This window comes from Pongo abelii, chromosome Y, assembly GCF_028885655.2.
Source record: "Pongo abelii isolate AG06213 chromosome Y, NHGRI_mPonAbe1-v2.0_pri, whole genome shotgun sequence".
In the NCBI taxonomy this organism is placed as follows: domain Eukaryota; kingdom Metazoa; phylum Chordata; class Mammalia; order Primates; family Hominidae; genus Pongo; species Pongo abelii.
In genome coordinates, this window is record NC_072009.2 from 2,396,380 (window position 1) to 2,412,062 (window position 15,683).

The 15,683-nt window shown below is 46.1% G+C and overlaps 1 protein-coding gene across 1 annotated transcript in view; it reads left to right on the plus strand.

Moving 5' to 3' along the window:
- Positions 1-869: 869 nt before the first annotated feature.
- Positions 870-15,683, plus strand: part of XG (Xg glycoprotein (Xg blood group)) — a 113,455-nt gene continuing 98,641 nt past the window's right edge. The window contains exon 1 of the mRNA XM_063721460.1: positions 870-2,008. The gene's annotated coding sequence lies outside the window, so the exon portion shown is untranslated. The remainder of the gene's footprint in view (positions 2,009-15,683) is intronic.

Consider the following 15,683-nt stretch of genomic DNA (forward strand, 5'->3'; position numbering starts at 1 on the left):
TTCAGTATATGAAGTTTGCGGGAGACAAAATGCAACTCATAATTTATCCATTCCCACGTCTTTCCAGCCCCTGGCAACCCGCAATGTGCTTTCTGTCTCTGCAGATTTGCCTGTTCTGGACATTTCAGAGAAATGGAATCCTACACAGTGCGTTCTTCTGTGTCTGTTTTCTCTAACTCAGCATCCAGTTTTTGACGTCCATCCACTTTGTAGCAGATGTCACGGTGTCAGTCCTCTTTAGGGTCAGGGGACTTTGAAGGAAGTATCTTTCTAAATGCATCAACTGCTTCCTGGACTCTGCCACTCAGAGCTTAGGACTGCACAAGCTAACTGCCTTAGACCATTTCCCCCATATGCACACACACGCACACACACGCACATGCACACACATGCAGATGCACACACATGCACACAGACACACACGTGCACACACACACACACACCTGTGTGCACAGGAACTTAATCCATCCAAGTAACTTACCTTTATAAAGATGTTGCAGTCCAGGCGCGGTGGCTCACACCTGTAATCCCAGCACTTTGGGAAGCCGAGGCAGGTGGATCACTTTAGGTCGAAAGTTCAAGACCAGCCTGGCCAATGCAGTGAAACCCTGTATCTACTAAAAATACAGAAATTAGCTGGGCGTGGTGTCGGATGCCTGTAATCCCAGCTACTCGGGTGGCTGAGGCAGGAGAATCTCTTAAACCTGAGAGGCGGAGGTTGTAGTGAGTTGAGATCACACCACTGCACTCCAGCCTGGGCAACAGAGTGAGACTCTGTCTCAAAAAAAAAAGGAAGATATTACATAGAAGACAAATCCCAAACACCAGATCAACAACATGAACAGACTTAACACTCCAGGTGCTCAAATTTGCAGAGAGAAAAGTCCAAGGTTTATTTCTCCTTTTGGGTCTGTTTGACATGAATCCTGCTTCTCTGGGAATTTAGAAGCTGCCCTCATAACTAAGACTGATTTTCCCCTTTCTCCTGCAGTTAATCTATTTACCAGAGGACTTCAAAGCTGTTTGCAAATGCTAACTTTTTAAGTTCTTGCCTACTGCTTCATGGTAGGTAGAGTGTAAGGGTTAACCCACGAGTGGTATATGGATAAATTAGACACAGTCACAGATCTGCAGGGAAAAATATAATTATAACCGTTGTGAAAGCAGGATTAATCATCGAACTGAGCTATCCAGTCATATTTCTTCTCCAAGGAGATTTCAAACAGAAGATGTAAATTTTGGTAGTTACATAAAATGTCTCAGATTTAAATGAAAGACACAAAAAGCCACATGTCATCTGCTTTTCCTGAACAACGGTCTCTGCTGAAATATTGGTTCTGCCACCTACAAAGACAACTGAAGGCTGAGGATGAAAAATGCCTCCTGGAAGTCACTGAGTTTGTTAGGTATAAAAGCCAAGACTTCAACTGAGGTCTTTGCACTGACGTGTACATTAACCCCACACTGGGTATCACTGTACTATCACGTCCTGCAGGAGGAAGATTACAGACGGCCAGTGTCTTCTCTGGTTTCTGGGTTGGTGACTTTGAACTTGCTACAGCTCCCACACCCGCAGCGAGCAGAGTTGCCAAGCAAGTGTGCCGGCTTCCAGAAGCCTGAGATGCCCATTGGTGCTTGGGAACCACCCGAGTTTCCCCATCCTCTGTGCTGCTGCAGATTGGTTGGGGCAGCCCGGGGAGGCTGGCTCCGACACATGACTGAGCGTGCCTACACTGGTCCCACAGGTTTTCAGCTGTGGAGTTTGGGATCTGAGCTTGGAGCCCATTTGTTTCTGGCAGTTCGGTTCATATTTTCCACTTGAAGACATCGCCTCCCTTCCTTCCAAGCTGGGAGACCAGAAGTCAACAACAGGAGGGTGGAGAGGCCGGATCTCATAATCCGCTTGGCTGGGGAGTCCACTGAGGTTCTTGCATCCTGAAGCAAACCATGGAGAGCTGGTGGGGACTTCCCTGTCTTGCGTTCCTGTGTTTTCTAATGCACACCCGAGGTAAGAGGCATTTTGCTTTGAGGGAGATCTGCCTGGGCATGGATTTTTCTCTTCTTGCTTTAAGAAACTCTTTCCAAAGGAGTTGCTATGAAGTGAATGGGGATAATTTGCCCAATGGGATTAGAAAGGAGACTAAGAGCGATGGGTGGCTGAGAGGGGAGGGAGAAGACGGGCTGCTCCAATTTGGAATCTGGGAATTAGATCCAGAAGGGCAGGATGTTAGCTGATACCATCTAGATATTCACCATATTTTCCTGTTTTGATCCATGTGTCCCAAGCATTTAAAAAATGACCTATTTAACTCCATGATTCAAGCATGACTGGGCATGTGGGGAATGTCAGTCATTTCTTTCTGATTTTAAAAATCAGTTCTGACCATTTCCATACAGTAAAAGTAGAGTTGAAACTACTTCATCCTGTGGGGCAGATTAACAGAGATTCGTTTGCCGGAAGGGTTGCATTTGTTCAGATTTTTAAACCTCTTCCTAAACACTGTCATTCATTCTTGCAAATTAAAACCACCTGAATTGTTCACATCAAACACTTCAATATAAACTTGCAGGCTGGCTGTCCCAGACTCCAAGATTAGATTTTTTAGTTCCGTGCGAGGACCTCTTTAAGAAACTCCAATGAACTCATAAAGTATAGGATTTGAACAACAGTTGAGTAAGTTTCTTTGGTCATTTTAATGTGGCTATTCCAGAGAAAGGAATACCTGGGCGCATCTTAAGAGAGAGAAGTATTTCTGCTGGGGGTTAAAACACATCATTCAGATGTTCCTGTGGCAGCACTTCCTGTTTATCTTGTTTAAAGACATGGATGTCATTAAGATTGGAGTTGGTTGTTTATGGGCGGACGCAGTGTCGGGATGGATAGATCCTGGTGGACATAGTCTAGGATCTGCAGTGAGAATTTTTTATTATTCTGTGCTGTCTTCAGATCTCACCTAGTAAGTGGACAATGTGGCCATGCATTCATTTAGTTTCTGTTTACAGGGAGATGTTCAACAGTAAACCCACCTCCCCAGAAAAGTACTTCCAGGAGTTTGTATCATTCACAGTAAGAGCCAAAGGTTAACCATATCCCCTTGAGCAAATCAACTTCTACAAAGTGCGGATACAGACAGTTCCCAACTTACCATGGTTTGACATGATGGTTCAATTTAAGATTTTTCAACTTTACAGTTGTGCAAAATTGGTATGCATTCAGTACAAACTAAAACTGTACTAACTGTACTGTACTTTGAGTACCCATACAACTTTTCTTTTCTTTTTTTTTTTTTTTTGAGATGTCGTGTCGTTTCATTCTGTTGCCCAGGCTGGAGTGCAGTGGCACAATTGCAGCTCAGTGCAACCTCCACCTCCTATGGTCAAGCAATTCTCCTGCCTCAGCATCTCAAGTAGCTGGGATTATATGCTGCCGCCACTACACCCAGCTAATTTTTGTATTTTTAGTAGAGACTGGGTTTCACCATGTTGGCCAGGCTGGTCTCAAACTCCTGACCTCTGGTGATCCACCTGCCTCGGCCTCCCAAAGTGCTGGGATTATAAGTGTGAGCCACCATGCCCAGCCCCATACAGCCATTCTGTTTTTCACTTTCAGTACAATATTCAATAAATTATGTGAGGTATGCAACACCTCATTATAAAGTTGACTGTGTGCTAGATGATTTGTCCATCTGTTGGCTGATGAAAGTGTTCTGAGCACTTTGAAGGCAGGTAAGGCTAAGCTATGGCATTTGGTAGGGTAGTTGTATTAAATGCACTTATGACATAAAATATTTTCTTTTTTTAAATGTGTTCTAATTTTTTTGAGGGAGGGGCCCACTCTGTCACCTAGACTGGAGCACAGTGGTTCCATCATAGCTCACTGCAGCCTTCACCCCAGGGATTCGAACAAACCCCCCACCTCAGCCTCCAGAGTAGATGGGACTACAGGCATTTGCCACCGTGCCTGACTAGTTTTTAAAACCTTTTGTAGAGATGGGATCTCACTATGTTGTCCAGGCTGGACTTGAACGTCTCAGCTCAAATGATCCTCCTGCCTTGGCCTCCCCACATCTTGAGATTACAGGCATCAGCCACCACACCCTGTCCTGTGCTAAATTCTTTGAATGACAGCAGCACTTCCTATGCGCTAGGCATGGATTAACTTAGTTGATTGTCCCTCAGCCCTATGACGGGAGTGTCATGCCTGATGTCATTTTACAGATGGTGTATTAGTCAGGGTTCTCTAGAGGGACAGAACTAATGCAATAGAAATATATATAGAGAGAGGAGTTTATTAAGTATTAACTCACACGATCACAAGGTCCCACAGTAGGCCGTCTGCAGGCTGAGGAGCAAGGAGAGCCAGTCCAGGTTCCAAAACTGAAGAACTTGGAGTCTGATGTTCCAGCATCCAGCATGGGAGAAAGATGTAGGCCGGAAGACTAGGCCAGTGTCTCTTTTCACATTTTTCTGCCTGCTTATATTGTAGCCTCAGTGGCAGCTGATTAGATGGTGCCCATCCAGATTGAGGGTGGGTCCGCCCCTTCCAGTCCACTGACTCAAATCTTAATCTCCTTTGGCAACGCCCTCACAGACACACCCAGGATCAATACTTTGTATCCTTCAATCCAATCAAGTTGACATTTGGTATTAACCATCACAGATATGGGTAAACTGAGGCACTGAGGATTTGGACGGGGACAGCTGGCAGCAGAATCTGAGCTGTCTTGTAGCTCTCTCTGGGAAGACTCCAGTGAGCATCCTGCTCTATCCCAAGCCTTGTCTTCCGAAAATCAGAATCATCCCTTCTCCAAGTGTTACAGGAAAGGGGTCCGGATCCAGACCCCAAGACAGGGCTTGGATCTCGCTCAATAAAGAATTTTCAGGGCAAGTCTGTAAAGTGAAAACAAGTTTACTAGGAAAGTAAAGGAATAAAAGAATGGCTACTCCACAGAGCAGCTCTTAGAGCTACTGGTTGCCCATTTTTATGGTTATTTCTTAATGATATGCTAAGCAAGGCTTGGATTACTCATGCCTCCCCTTTTTAGACCATGCAGAGTTCCTGACATTGCCATGGCATTTGTAATTGCCATGGTGCTGGTGGGAGTGTAACACTGAGGACAACCAGAGGTCACTCTCATTACCATCTGGGTTCTGGTCGGCTTCTTTACTACAAACTGTTTTATCAGCTAGGTCTTTATGACCTGTATCTTGTGCAGACCTTCAATCTCATCCTATGATTCAGAATGCCTTAATCATCTGGGAATGCAGCCCAGAAGGTTTCAGCCTTCTATTGCCCAGCCCCTATTCAAGATGGAGTCGCTCTGGTTCCAGTGCCTCTGACACAAGTAGCGCCCCTTAGGGAGGTTACAGGAGGGACTGGGAAAGAAAGTGAGGTCTGGATCAGGGCCCTTCTGTGTAAATAAGATGATGTGCATGCAGCAGCTGGGTATGTCCTGGGTAAAAATTAGTTAAATGCACAGACGACCGTGTTACATCCCCAGCCATCACCAGCTGGAAATGGAGCACATTCCCAAGATCCCAAAAACATTCTGCAAGGCTGGTGGGATGATTGCTATGAAGTACTTAAGAAAACAGATTATTGTTCAGGATCAATAGCTAATGCATGTGGGGCTTAATGCCTCTGTGATGGGTTGATGGGTGCAGCAAACCACCATGGCACATGTTTACCTATGTAACAAACCTGCACATCCTGCACATGTATCCCGGAGCTTAAAATAAAATAAAGAAGACAGAATATTGTTAATGGTTAATATACTATAAATCATTATTATGATTACTAAATTATCAATACAAAACAAGATAATAACAATATGGCCATATTCCTAATAGAGGTTGACATTTTAGCAGCCCCACGTTTCCACTGTATTTAATTAGTATTTGCCATCCAATCCAGAGAGGCATGAAGGAAGAAGAGACAAAATCAGGTCTTCTAACAGCTGAGAAGAAGCTGAGAACCAGAAGTGGAAACCCCAAAGGGCAGTGTGAAATGTCATTTATTGAGGGAAAAAAAGAAAATTATAGGGTTTGATAGAAGAAATAAGCACTAGTGTTTAGATAATCAGTAGGGTGACTTTAGTTTACAATAATCTATTGTAGATTTCAAAATAGAAGAGTTGGAATGGTTCTAATATGAAGGAAAGACAAATATTTAAGGTGGATGGATATCCCAAGTAGGCTGATTTGATCTTTACAAATTATATAAATGTATTAAATTATTACAGGTACCCTGAAGCTATGTACATCTGTTATGCATCAATTAAAAATAAAAGAAAAGGATATATGTCCAGGATAAACACCAGCTAATACAGTCTCTTCCAAGTCTATTGTACATTATTCCATTATCAAATTTGAAACCTGAGAGTTCCCTGACCCCCCTCACAGGATGTGTGACAGGGGTGTGCTTCATCTGTTTGACCGCCACACACTGAAACCTCTTATGGGAGGCAGAACTTGCAGACGGGCAGGTGCAGCAGCTAGTGTGAGTGTTTTTGAGCTCTGGGCCCCATGGTAGCATCTAGGGATGGGTACCTGTGACCCCCGAAGCCCCAGTGGGCGTTTTATGGTGCTCTTTTAGCTCTGCCATCTGCACGTGGCTTAAGTGTTAGCCAGCTCAGTGCTGTCTTGGTACCCGGGTTCTTGTCCAGCATCCAGGAAGAATCAGGTCACACAAACCAGCTGAAGGATGGTAAATGCAGAAGAGTTTGTTGCCAGATGGAGATGACTCTTAGTGGGATGGTTGGGGAGTTGGAAAGGGGATGGAGTGGGAAGATGATCTTCCCCTGGAGTTTGGTTGTCCTGCGGCTAATCTCTTCTCCAACCATCCCCAGCTGAACACCTCTCAGTGTTCAGATGTTCCTTCTCTTCTCTCCTTCTCTGCTGTGCTGCTCTTTGGTTCCTCTGCTTTTCTGCTCATCTGTCTGTCTGCACATGGGGTCTGGGGTTTGGGGTTTATATGGGTTCAGGACGGGGGGCATGGTGGGTCAAAAGGCAACATTTGGGCACAAAAATAGGAATGCCTGTTTCCATTTAGGACTACAGGTTTCCAGGCTTGAGGGCGAGGCCTTTGCTGGAGAACTGCCTTCTTCTAGCTAGTATCTTCCTGCCTCCTGCCCGTATCAATATGACTTAAAATGTGTGTGCATTTGTATAGAGCTGTGTTTCTATGTAAAGACTAAAAAAGACTTATGAAAAAGACCACTCAGAGCTCTCAACAGTAGCACATCATATTTCTGAGTACTTCCTGTTGAGTAAAGGTAAGTGAGGATTGTTCCAAGTATTTTTCATTACTTGCTGCATTAGGTTGTCACAGGCTGTTTAGTTTACTTCTAAAAATTGGGATATGGGGAAGTTGTGGGCTGGGCACAGTGGCTCATGTTTGTAATCCCAGCAGTTTGGGAGGCCGAGTTGGGCAGATCACTTGAGGTCAGGAGTTTGAGACCAGCCTGGCCAACATGGCAGAATGCTGTTTCTACTAAAAATACAAAAATTAGCCAGGCATGGTGGGGGGTGTCTGTAATCCCAGCTATTCAGGAGGCGGAGACGGGAGAATCGCTTAAACCTAGGAGGTGGAGGTTGCAATCAGCTGAGATCATACCACTGCACTCCAGCCTGGGTGACAGAGTGAGACTCCATCTCAAAAAAAAAAAAAAAGGAAAAAAAAGTTATGATGATTTCCTAAGGTGAGAAGCCATACCATGCCAGCGTACAGAACCCCAAACCACGCCAGCCTCATCCTACGTCTCAGTTATCTTTTTCTTGACTTGCTTCCATTCTGGTCCCCCCTCTCTCCCTGCCCCCTCCTTCCCTGCAACTATCCTTTGATCTAGCAAATTTGTGGGTGTGGAAAGGGAACCACAAATGGGTCATTTCCCTGCCATTGTCACCTTGAGCATGCAGCCATTTAGTGCAGTGATTCTCTGTCTTTGATGTGCAGGTCATCACCTTGAAGGGAGGAGGTATTAAAAGCACCACCCCGTCCCCACCCACTGAGATCTTTATTCAGTAGGTGTGGGTCAGGCATTTGGGAGCTGGGAGACCTGCATTTTAAGAAGCACCCCAGGTGATGCCCAGGTGGAGCTATGTGCTTCTTTTAAGAGATGATGACTCTGTGTGCAACCATGTGGTTACCTTTGTGTGGAGTCTCAAGGATCACTGCCACAGTGGGGAGGCAGCTCTGTGGTCTCCAATTCGGTGATGTGTCATTCAATCTATGCAGGCCCAAGGTGACACCCCCAGATACAGATGCTGCCATCCAGCCATTCTCAACCAGGGATCATGTTTATCCACAGGGACATTTGTCGATACCTTGAGGCTTTGAGTTGCCACACTGATAGCAGGGAAGCTCCTGGCATCTAGTGGGTGGAGCCCAGAGATGCTGTTCAACACCCTGCAGTGCACAGGACGCCCCACAGAAAAGAATGATCCAACCTCATATGTCAGTAGGACTGAGGCTGAGGAATCTTGCCTTAGCATGACAGATCCTGTCTGTCTGTCTGCCTATCTATAGATCTATCTATCCTCTACCATTATCCATCGACCTATCTGTCTCTATTATATACACCTATCATCTACCTAATCTGTCAATGATTTTCTGTCATCTATTTATCTATCTATGTATCTATGTATCTATGTATCTATGTATGTATGTATGTATGTATCTATCTATCTATGTATCTATGTATCTATGTATCTATCTATCTATCTACCTATCTATGTATCTATGTATCTATGTATCTATGTATCTATGTATCTATGTATCTATCTATCTATCTATCTATCTATCTATCTATCTATCTATCTATCTATGTATCTATCTATCTATCTATCTATCTATCTATCTATCATTCTACCTACTTCTCTATCCAACTCTCATCTCTATTACCTATCTATGTATCTATCTATGTATCTGCCTATGTATCTATCTATCTATATATATATATATCCATCCCTCTATCAATCTATCTATTTATCTAGCAGTCCATCATCTATCTATGACATTCTTCTGCTACCCAGGGATAATTGTGTTCCTCAAGTAACACTTGGCAATGTCTGGAAACAATTTTGGTAGTTGCACTGGGATGGGTGTTCTCGCATCCGGTGGGTGGAGACAAGGCATGTTGTTCAACACCTTACAGTGCACAGGACAGCACTCATGACAGAGAGTTATGCAGCCCCAAGTGTCATTAGTGCTGTAGTGGAGAAACTGCTGTTAGTCGTAACTTCTAACCCTGCGAAAGGGGACAGGTTGGAAATGTCATGCTCCTGTACACTGTAGGAGGTATAGTTGTCTGGAGGTATAGTTGTCTTGTACAGTATAGGAGGTATGGTATAGTTGTCTGGGGCATTTCTAAATGGATCTTACTGTCAGAATGCACTTGTAGGATCTTTTCCCCATAGGGCATAGAGCCATGGCACATATAACCCAGAAGCTAAGCATTCCATAGTTTCCTTGTTGGAGTAGGAAGGGGCTGTGCAGGAAAAGTCTATGGCTGTTTGGCACCTGAGTGTGAAGACATCTGGCAAATATTGGAGCCAATTACCAGACAAGCACGGAGTCCAAGAAATGTCTCCCCTTTCTTGGATAACAACTGACCCTTCCTTTGAGGGCCCCCCTCATTCCAGCCACTTTCCTCTTTCTCATTGGCACACAGGGAGTAGAAAAGTGGGGTTCTGCCTGCAGGTGGGGCTCTGCCAGACACGGCTAAGCTCCTGGGAATTCCCCCAATAGATCAGGGGCCAGAGGCACCTAAACCTGTCAGCGATGTGTCCAGCCATGGTGCTGAGGCAGGGAAACTCTGCTGTAGTCTGTGAATCCCAACCTCTGGGAGTGCTTCAGAATCTGCATGTGGCCAGATTCTGGGCTGATCTAGAATCTGCATGTGGCTGGATTCTGGGCTGATCCAGGCATGGAGGCGTGTGCCTGTAATCCCAGCTACTCGGGAGGCTGAGGTGAGAGAATTGCTTGAACCCGGGAGGCAGAGGTTGCAGTGAGCTGAGATTGCGCCATTGCACTGCAGTGAGCCGAGACTGCACCACTGCACTCCAGCCTGGGCAACAGAGCGAGACTCTGTCTCAGAAAAAAAAAAAAAAAAAAAATTGAGGAAGAGTATTATTGAGGGCATAGGCCAGGCGCGTGATGTTGCTGAGATGAAACTGTCTCTCCAGATTCCCAAACCCTGGTTATCTCCACTGAACCAGGCTGTCCAATGGCATCCCCATTGTAATTGACCATGTTCCATGGTTTAAATCTGTTGTGAGCCAAATTGTACCCTCCTCAATTTTACAAATGGAAGTCCTAACCTGCAGGACCTCCAATTGTGACTGTGTTTGGAGATGGGGTCTTTAAAGAGGTGATTCAGGCCGGGTGCGGTGGCTCATGCCTGTAATCCCAGGACTTTGGGAGGCTGAGGCAGGCAGATCATGAGGTCAGGAGATGGAGATCATCCTGGCTAACACGGTGAAACCCCATCTCTACTAAAAATACAAAAAAAAAAAAAAAAAAAAAATTAGCTGGGCGTGCCTGTAGTCCCAGCTACTTGGGAGGCTGAGGCAGGAGAATCGCTTGAACCTGGGAGGCAGAGGTTGCAGTGAGCCAAGATCGCACTACTGCACTCCAGCCTGGGTGACAGAGTGAGACTCTGTCTCAAAAAAAAAAAAAAAAAGAGGTGATTCAGGCAAAATGAGGTCACTAGGTTGGGCCCTGATCCAACAGGACTGCAGACCTAATAAAAAGAAGAGATGAAGACACAGACATGCACAGAGGGACGACCCTGTGAGGACTCAGGGAAAAGATGGCATCCATAAGCCAAGGAGAGAGGTCTCAGTAGGAACCAGCCCTACCCACACCTTGATCTCAGACTTCCAGCTTCCAGGCCTGTGGGAGAATCAATGTCCACTGTTTAAACAGCCTGGTCTGTGGGACTTTGCTATGGCAGCAGCCACGTGGACAAACACATTCGTATTCCAATGAATGAGTTACCTCTGTAAGGGCTGAATTGTGCGCCTCCAAAATTTATATATTGAAGGCTTAATCCCTAGGACCTCAGAACATGACTGTGTTTGGTGGTGGGGTCTTTAAAGAGGTGAGAAGGGTACAATGAGCTCAGGAGGTTGTGCCCTGATCCAATAGGACTGGGGTCCTTATAAAAAGAGGAGATAAGGACACAGACACACACAGAGGGATGACCCTGTAAAGACACAGGGAGAAGATGGGGTCTACAAGTCAAGAAGAGAGGCCTCAGGAGGAACCAGCTCTGCCCATGCCTTGATCTCAGAATTCCAGCCTCCAGGACTGTGGGAGAATAAAAGTCTGTGGTTTATAAGCCACCCAGCCTATGGTATTCTGTGATAGCAGCCTGCAATGGACTAAGACATCTCATAAGAAGAGCAGATGAGGACACAGACACACACACAGAGGGATGACCACGTGGGGACACAGGGAGAAGACAGCATCTACAAGCCCAGGACAGAGGCCTCAGGAGGAAACAGCCCTGCCCATACCCTGATCTCAAGACGTCCAGCCTCTAGGACTGTGGGAGAATCAATGTCTGTTGCTTATAAGCCACCCAGTCTATGGTATACTGTGACAGCAGCCTGAAATGGACTACGACACCTCATAAGAAAAGGAGATGAGGACACAGACATACACAGAGGGATGACCACGTGGGGACTCAGGGAGAAGACAGCATCTACAAGCCCAGGAGAGAGGACTCAGGAGGAACCGGCCCTGCCCACACCTTGATCTCAGACTTCCAGCTTCCAGGACTGTGGGAGAACCAAGGTTGTTGTTTAAGCTGCCCAGTCTTTGGGATTTTATTGTAGCAAATCTGGGAAGCCATTACCAAGTCTCTGTCCTGCAAAGTGAGATCCATGGATCTGCAGCCTTGACATCCCCCGGGAACTGATGAGAAACACTGTGTCTTGGGCCCAGACAGACCTGCTGAAGCATAGTCTGTGTGTCACCCATGTCCTGAAGGATCCGTGTGCACGCCACTCAGGGAAGACAGGTTTACAACACACCATCGACCAGTGCCCCATTGCATGGTCTGCGGTATTTTCCTCAAGTTTTCCTTGCACCAAAGATGTCTTTCTTTTTGTGATGAATGATCATTCCTTCCTCTTTGACAACAAAATACTTTGACCTCTGGAGACACTGTCTGTTGTGTTACAGACATACACTGAGGCCTGAATTCTCATTACCAATGTTTGCTCTAATAGAGCTTCAATCTACAACTGCATAATACGGTCCACTGGGAAGTCAAGAATGGGGCCAATTGGTTGACCTTCTGGGGAGAGGCTGGGCTGCTCAGATGCTGAGACCATGGAGGATTCATGGGTTCCGAGGAGCAGATCATGTACTAGGGCAGCCTGCTCAGCTCCAGCGTCTGCAGCCCCGGTGAACTTGAGCATTAGGGAGTCCCTGGATATTCATGTTGAGGTGTGGAGGAGGAGACTCCAGCTGTGTTTGATTTCCTGTCCTGCTGGAAATGGAAACTTCATAACCAATTAGAGAACAGAATGGATTTGATCTTATCCATGGGGATAAACTGGAACCCAGCCCTTGGCAAACAAGGCCCACCGGGAATAAGATTCCACCTTGGGGCAGCAGCCTTCCTTATCACTTTCTGTTGCAACCTACAGTCCTAATCTAGTCATATTATTTAATTTTTTTTACTCTGTGAATCATGCCATCCTGGGAGAGAGTGAGATGGAGCAAGGACACCCCTCTCAGGGGCCTGCCAGGCACTCTCCCTAGCATGGGAATAAAGGAAAACCTTGAGTTCCTTCAAGGGAAATTCCAGGCACCTCACTGGCCTTGAGAAGTACATGGAGTGGCTTGATAAGCAAGGTTATTGTAGTGTAGAACAATAGCCAAGGAAGTTAGAGCCTCAAGATGTTTAGTTTCCTGTAAAGACTAAAGATAACATCCTTTTTTGAGATGGAGTCTTGCTCTATCACCCAGGTTGCAGTGTAGTGGTGCAATCTTGGCTCACTGCAACCTCCAGCACCTCCTGGGTTCAAGCAATTCTCATGCATCAGCCTCCCAAGTAGCTGGGACTACAGGTGCGCACCACCACGCCCACATTTTTGTATTTTTAGTAGACACAGGGCTTCCCCATGTTGGCCAGTCTGGTCTGGAACTCCTGTCCTCAGGTAATCTGCCTGCCCCGGCCTCCCAAATTGCTGGGATTGCCGGTGTGAGCCACCATGCCCAGCCAAGATAACATCTTACTATATGGCCGTGAGTTGATTTTCAGGAACCCAGACCCCCACCAAATAAAAAATGCCATCTGCTGGCTCATAGACGTTGGGTAAGAGAAACTGAGGCCTGAATTCTCATTACAAATGTTTGTTCTAAATTCCTTCCCTGGGGCGTGTGGCGGTGGGAGGGGGGTGGAAGGAGGTGCTGGAGGAAGTCGCACCAATGGCCAGAACTAACATTCATTTCTGCTGACCCCAAATGTTCAGACAAAGCTTCGCCTCCTTAACCAATGACAAATCAGAGAAACTGAATCCACATTAAGCCCCTGCTTCCAGGTATCCTGCCTTTTTAGGTCAAAGCAATGTATAGCCTGCATGTATTATGGCTTTGTCTGTAACCTCTGCCTCCTTGCCATTGAAAACCCTCACCTACTGGCCACCCAGGAGGTTGGGTCTTAAGGCATCAAGGAGGTTGCTTGATGACCTCTAAATAGCTAGGAATAAATGCCTCACTTTCTTACACTGCAATCCCGATGGCAGTGTTCGCCTTTACTGCACAGGGCCGGTGGACCTAAGTTGAGTTTATTGGAGGTGTTCGAACCAGGGCAACTCCAGCTTGAGTAGGGGCTGGGTAAAATGAGGCCGAGAGCTGCTGGGCTGCATTCCCTGATGATCAAGGCATTCTAAGGCACAGGATGAGATAGGAGGTTGACACAAGATACAAGTCATAAAGACCTTGCTGATGAAACAGCTTGCTGTAAAGAAGTCGGCCAAATTTTACCAAATCCAAGATGGCGACGAGAGTGACCTCGGGTGGTCCTCACTGCTACCTTCCCACCAGTGCCATGACAGTTTACAAATGCCATGGCAATGTCAGGAAGTTACCCTATATGGTCTAAAAAGAGGAGGCATGAATAATCCACTCCTTGTTTAGCATATCATCAAGAAATCACCATACAAATGGGCAACCAGTGGCCCTCGGGGCTGCTCCATCTATGGAGGAGCCATTCTTTATTCCTCTGCTTTTCTAATAAACTTGCTTTCACTTTATGGACTCGCCGCAAATTCTTTCTTGTGCAAGATCCAAGAACCCTCTCCTGGGGTCTGATTCCAGACCTCTTTCCGGTAACAAGTTCAGTCACAACAACCATTATCATATGCTTTCTATATATACACATGTATTTTTTAATTGCTGAACAGGAGTCAAAGAGAAACCTTAGGATTTGACTGAAGGAAGTCAAGATTTGTCCTTCTTGGGGTCCCTGTGCCAGCTTTGTAAAACCTCGGAACTTTCCCCTCTGTGGGCTTCCTCAAGCTGAGAAGGGCTCTATGGGTTTAGGACCCACTAAGTGGCTTCATCTGCAGCAGCTGACCCCAGAAAGTTGATTTAAATGAACCCACACTTCAGAGGAAACCAGTACAATCCGATGTAAAGAAATAAAAAACAGGCCGGGGGTGGTGGCTCATGCCTGTAATTACAGCACTTCGGGAGGCTGAGGCGGGTGAATCACTAGATGCCAGGAGTTTGAGACCAGCCTGACCAACATGGTGAAACCCCGTCTCTACTAAAAATACAAAAATTACCTGGGCGTAGTGGCATGCACCTGTAGTCCCAGCTACTCGGGAGACTGAGGCACTAGAATCGCTTGAACCAGGGAGGCAGGGGTTGTAGTGAGCCGAGATTGCGCCATTGCACTGCAGCCTGGGCAACATAGTGAGATTCTGTATCCAAAAAAAAAAAAAAAAAAAAAAAAGGCTAGACACAGCGGCTCATGCCTGTAATCTCCGAACTTTGGGAGGCCAAGGTGGGTGAATCACGAGGTCAGGAGTTTGAGACCAGCCTGGCCAACATGGTGAAACCCCATCTCTACTAAAAATAAAAAAAATTAATTGGGCATAGTGGGGGGTGCCTGTAATCCCAGCTACTCAGGAGGCTGAGGCAGGCAGGAGAATCACTTGAACCTGGGAGGTGGAGGTTGCAGTGAACCGAGATTGCGCCATTGCACTGCAGCCTGGGCAACATAGTGAGGTTCTGCATGAAAGAAAGAAAGAAAGAGAGAAAGAGAGAAAGAGGGAGGGAGGGAGGGAAGGAAGGAAAGAAGAAAGAAAATAATTTCTTGAAAGGGCTTTGTTTCTCCAGGGCATGCAGATCAAAGGACATTGGATTGAATAATGAAATAGAAGAGGCTGTCTGAATGTACTAATGTGGTTGCATGTCCCCTAATGATTGCAGTTGGCGCTAATTCAATTCCGTGGTGTATAAATTCTGCTGGCAATAGCTGTAATTGGGGTCAGGGATTTAGATAGTCTCTGTGTGTTCGTTTTTATTTTCTGCTCAGAGCTTGCTGGGAGCTGATTTTCTTCTTTAGAGCGAGGTAAATAATTCAGTGGGAAGCGGAGGTTTTGCTGTGGGTCGATTGCTCTCCTGTGCTGTGTGGCAGCTGTGCTGGTGGCAGCTAATG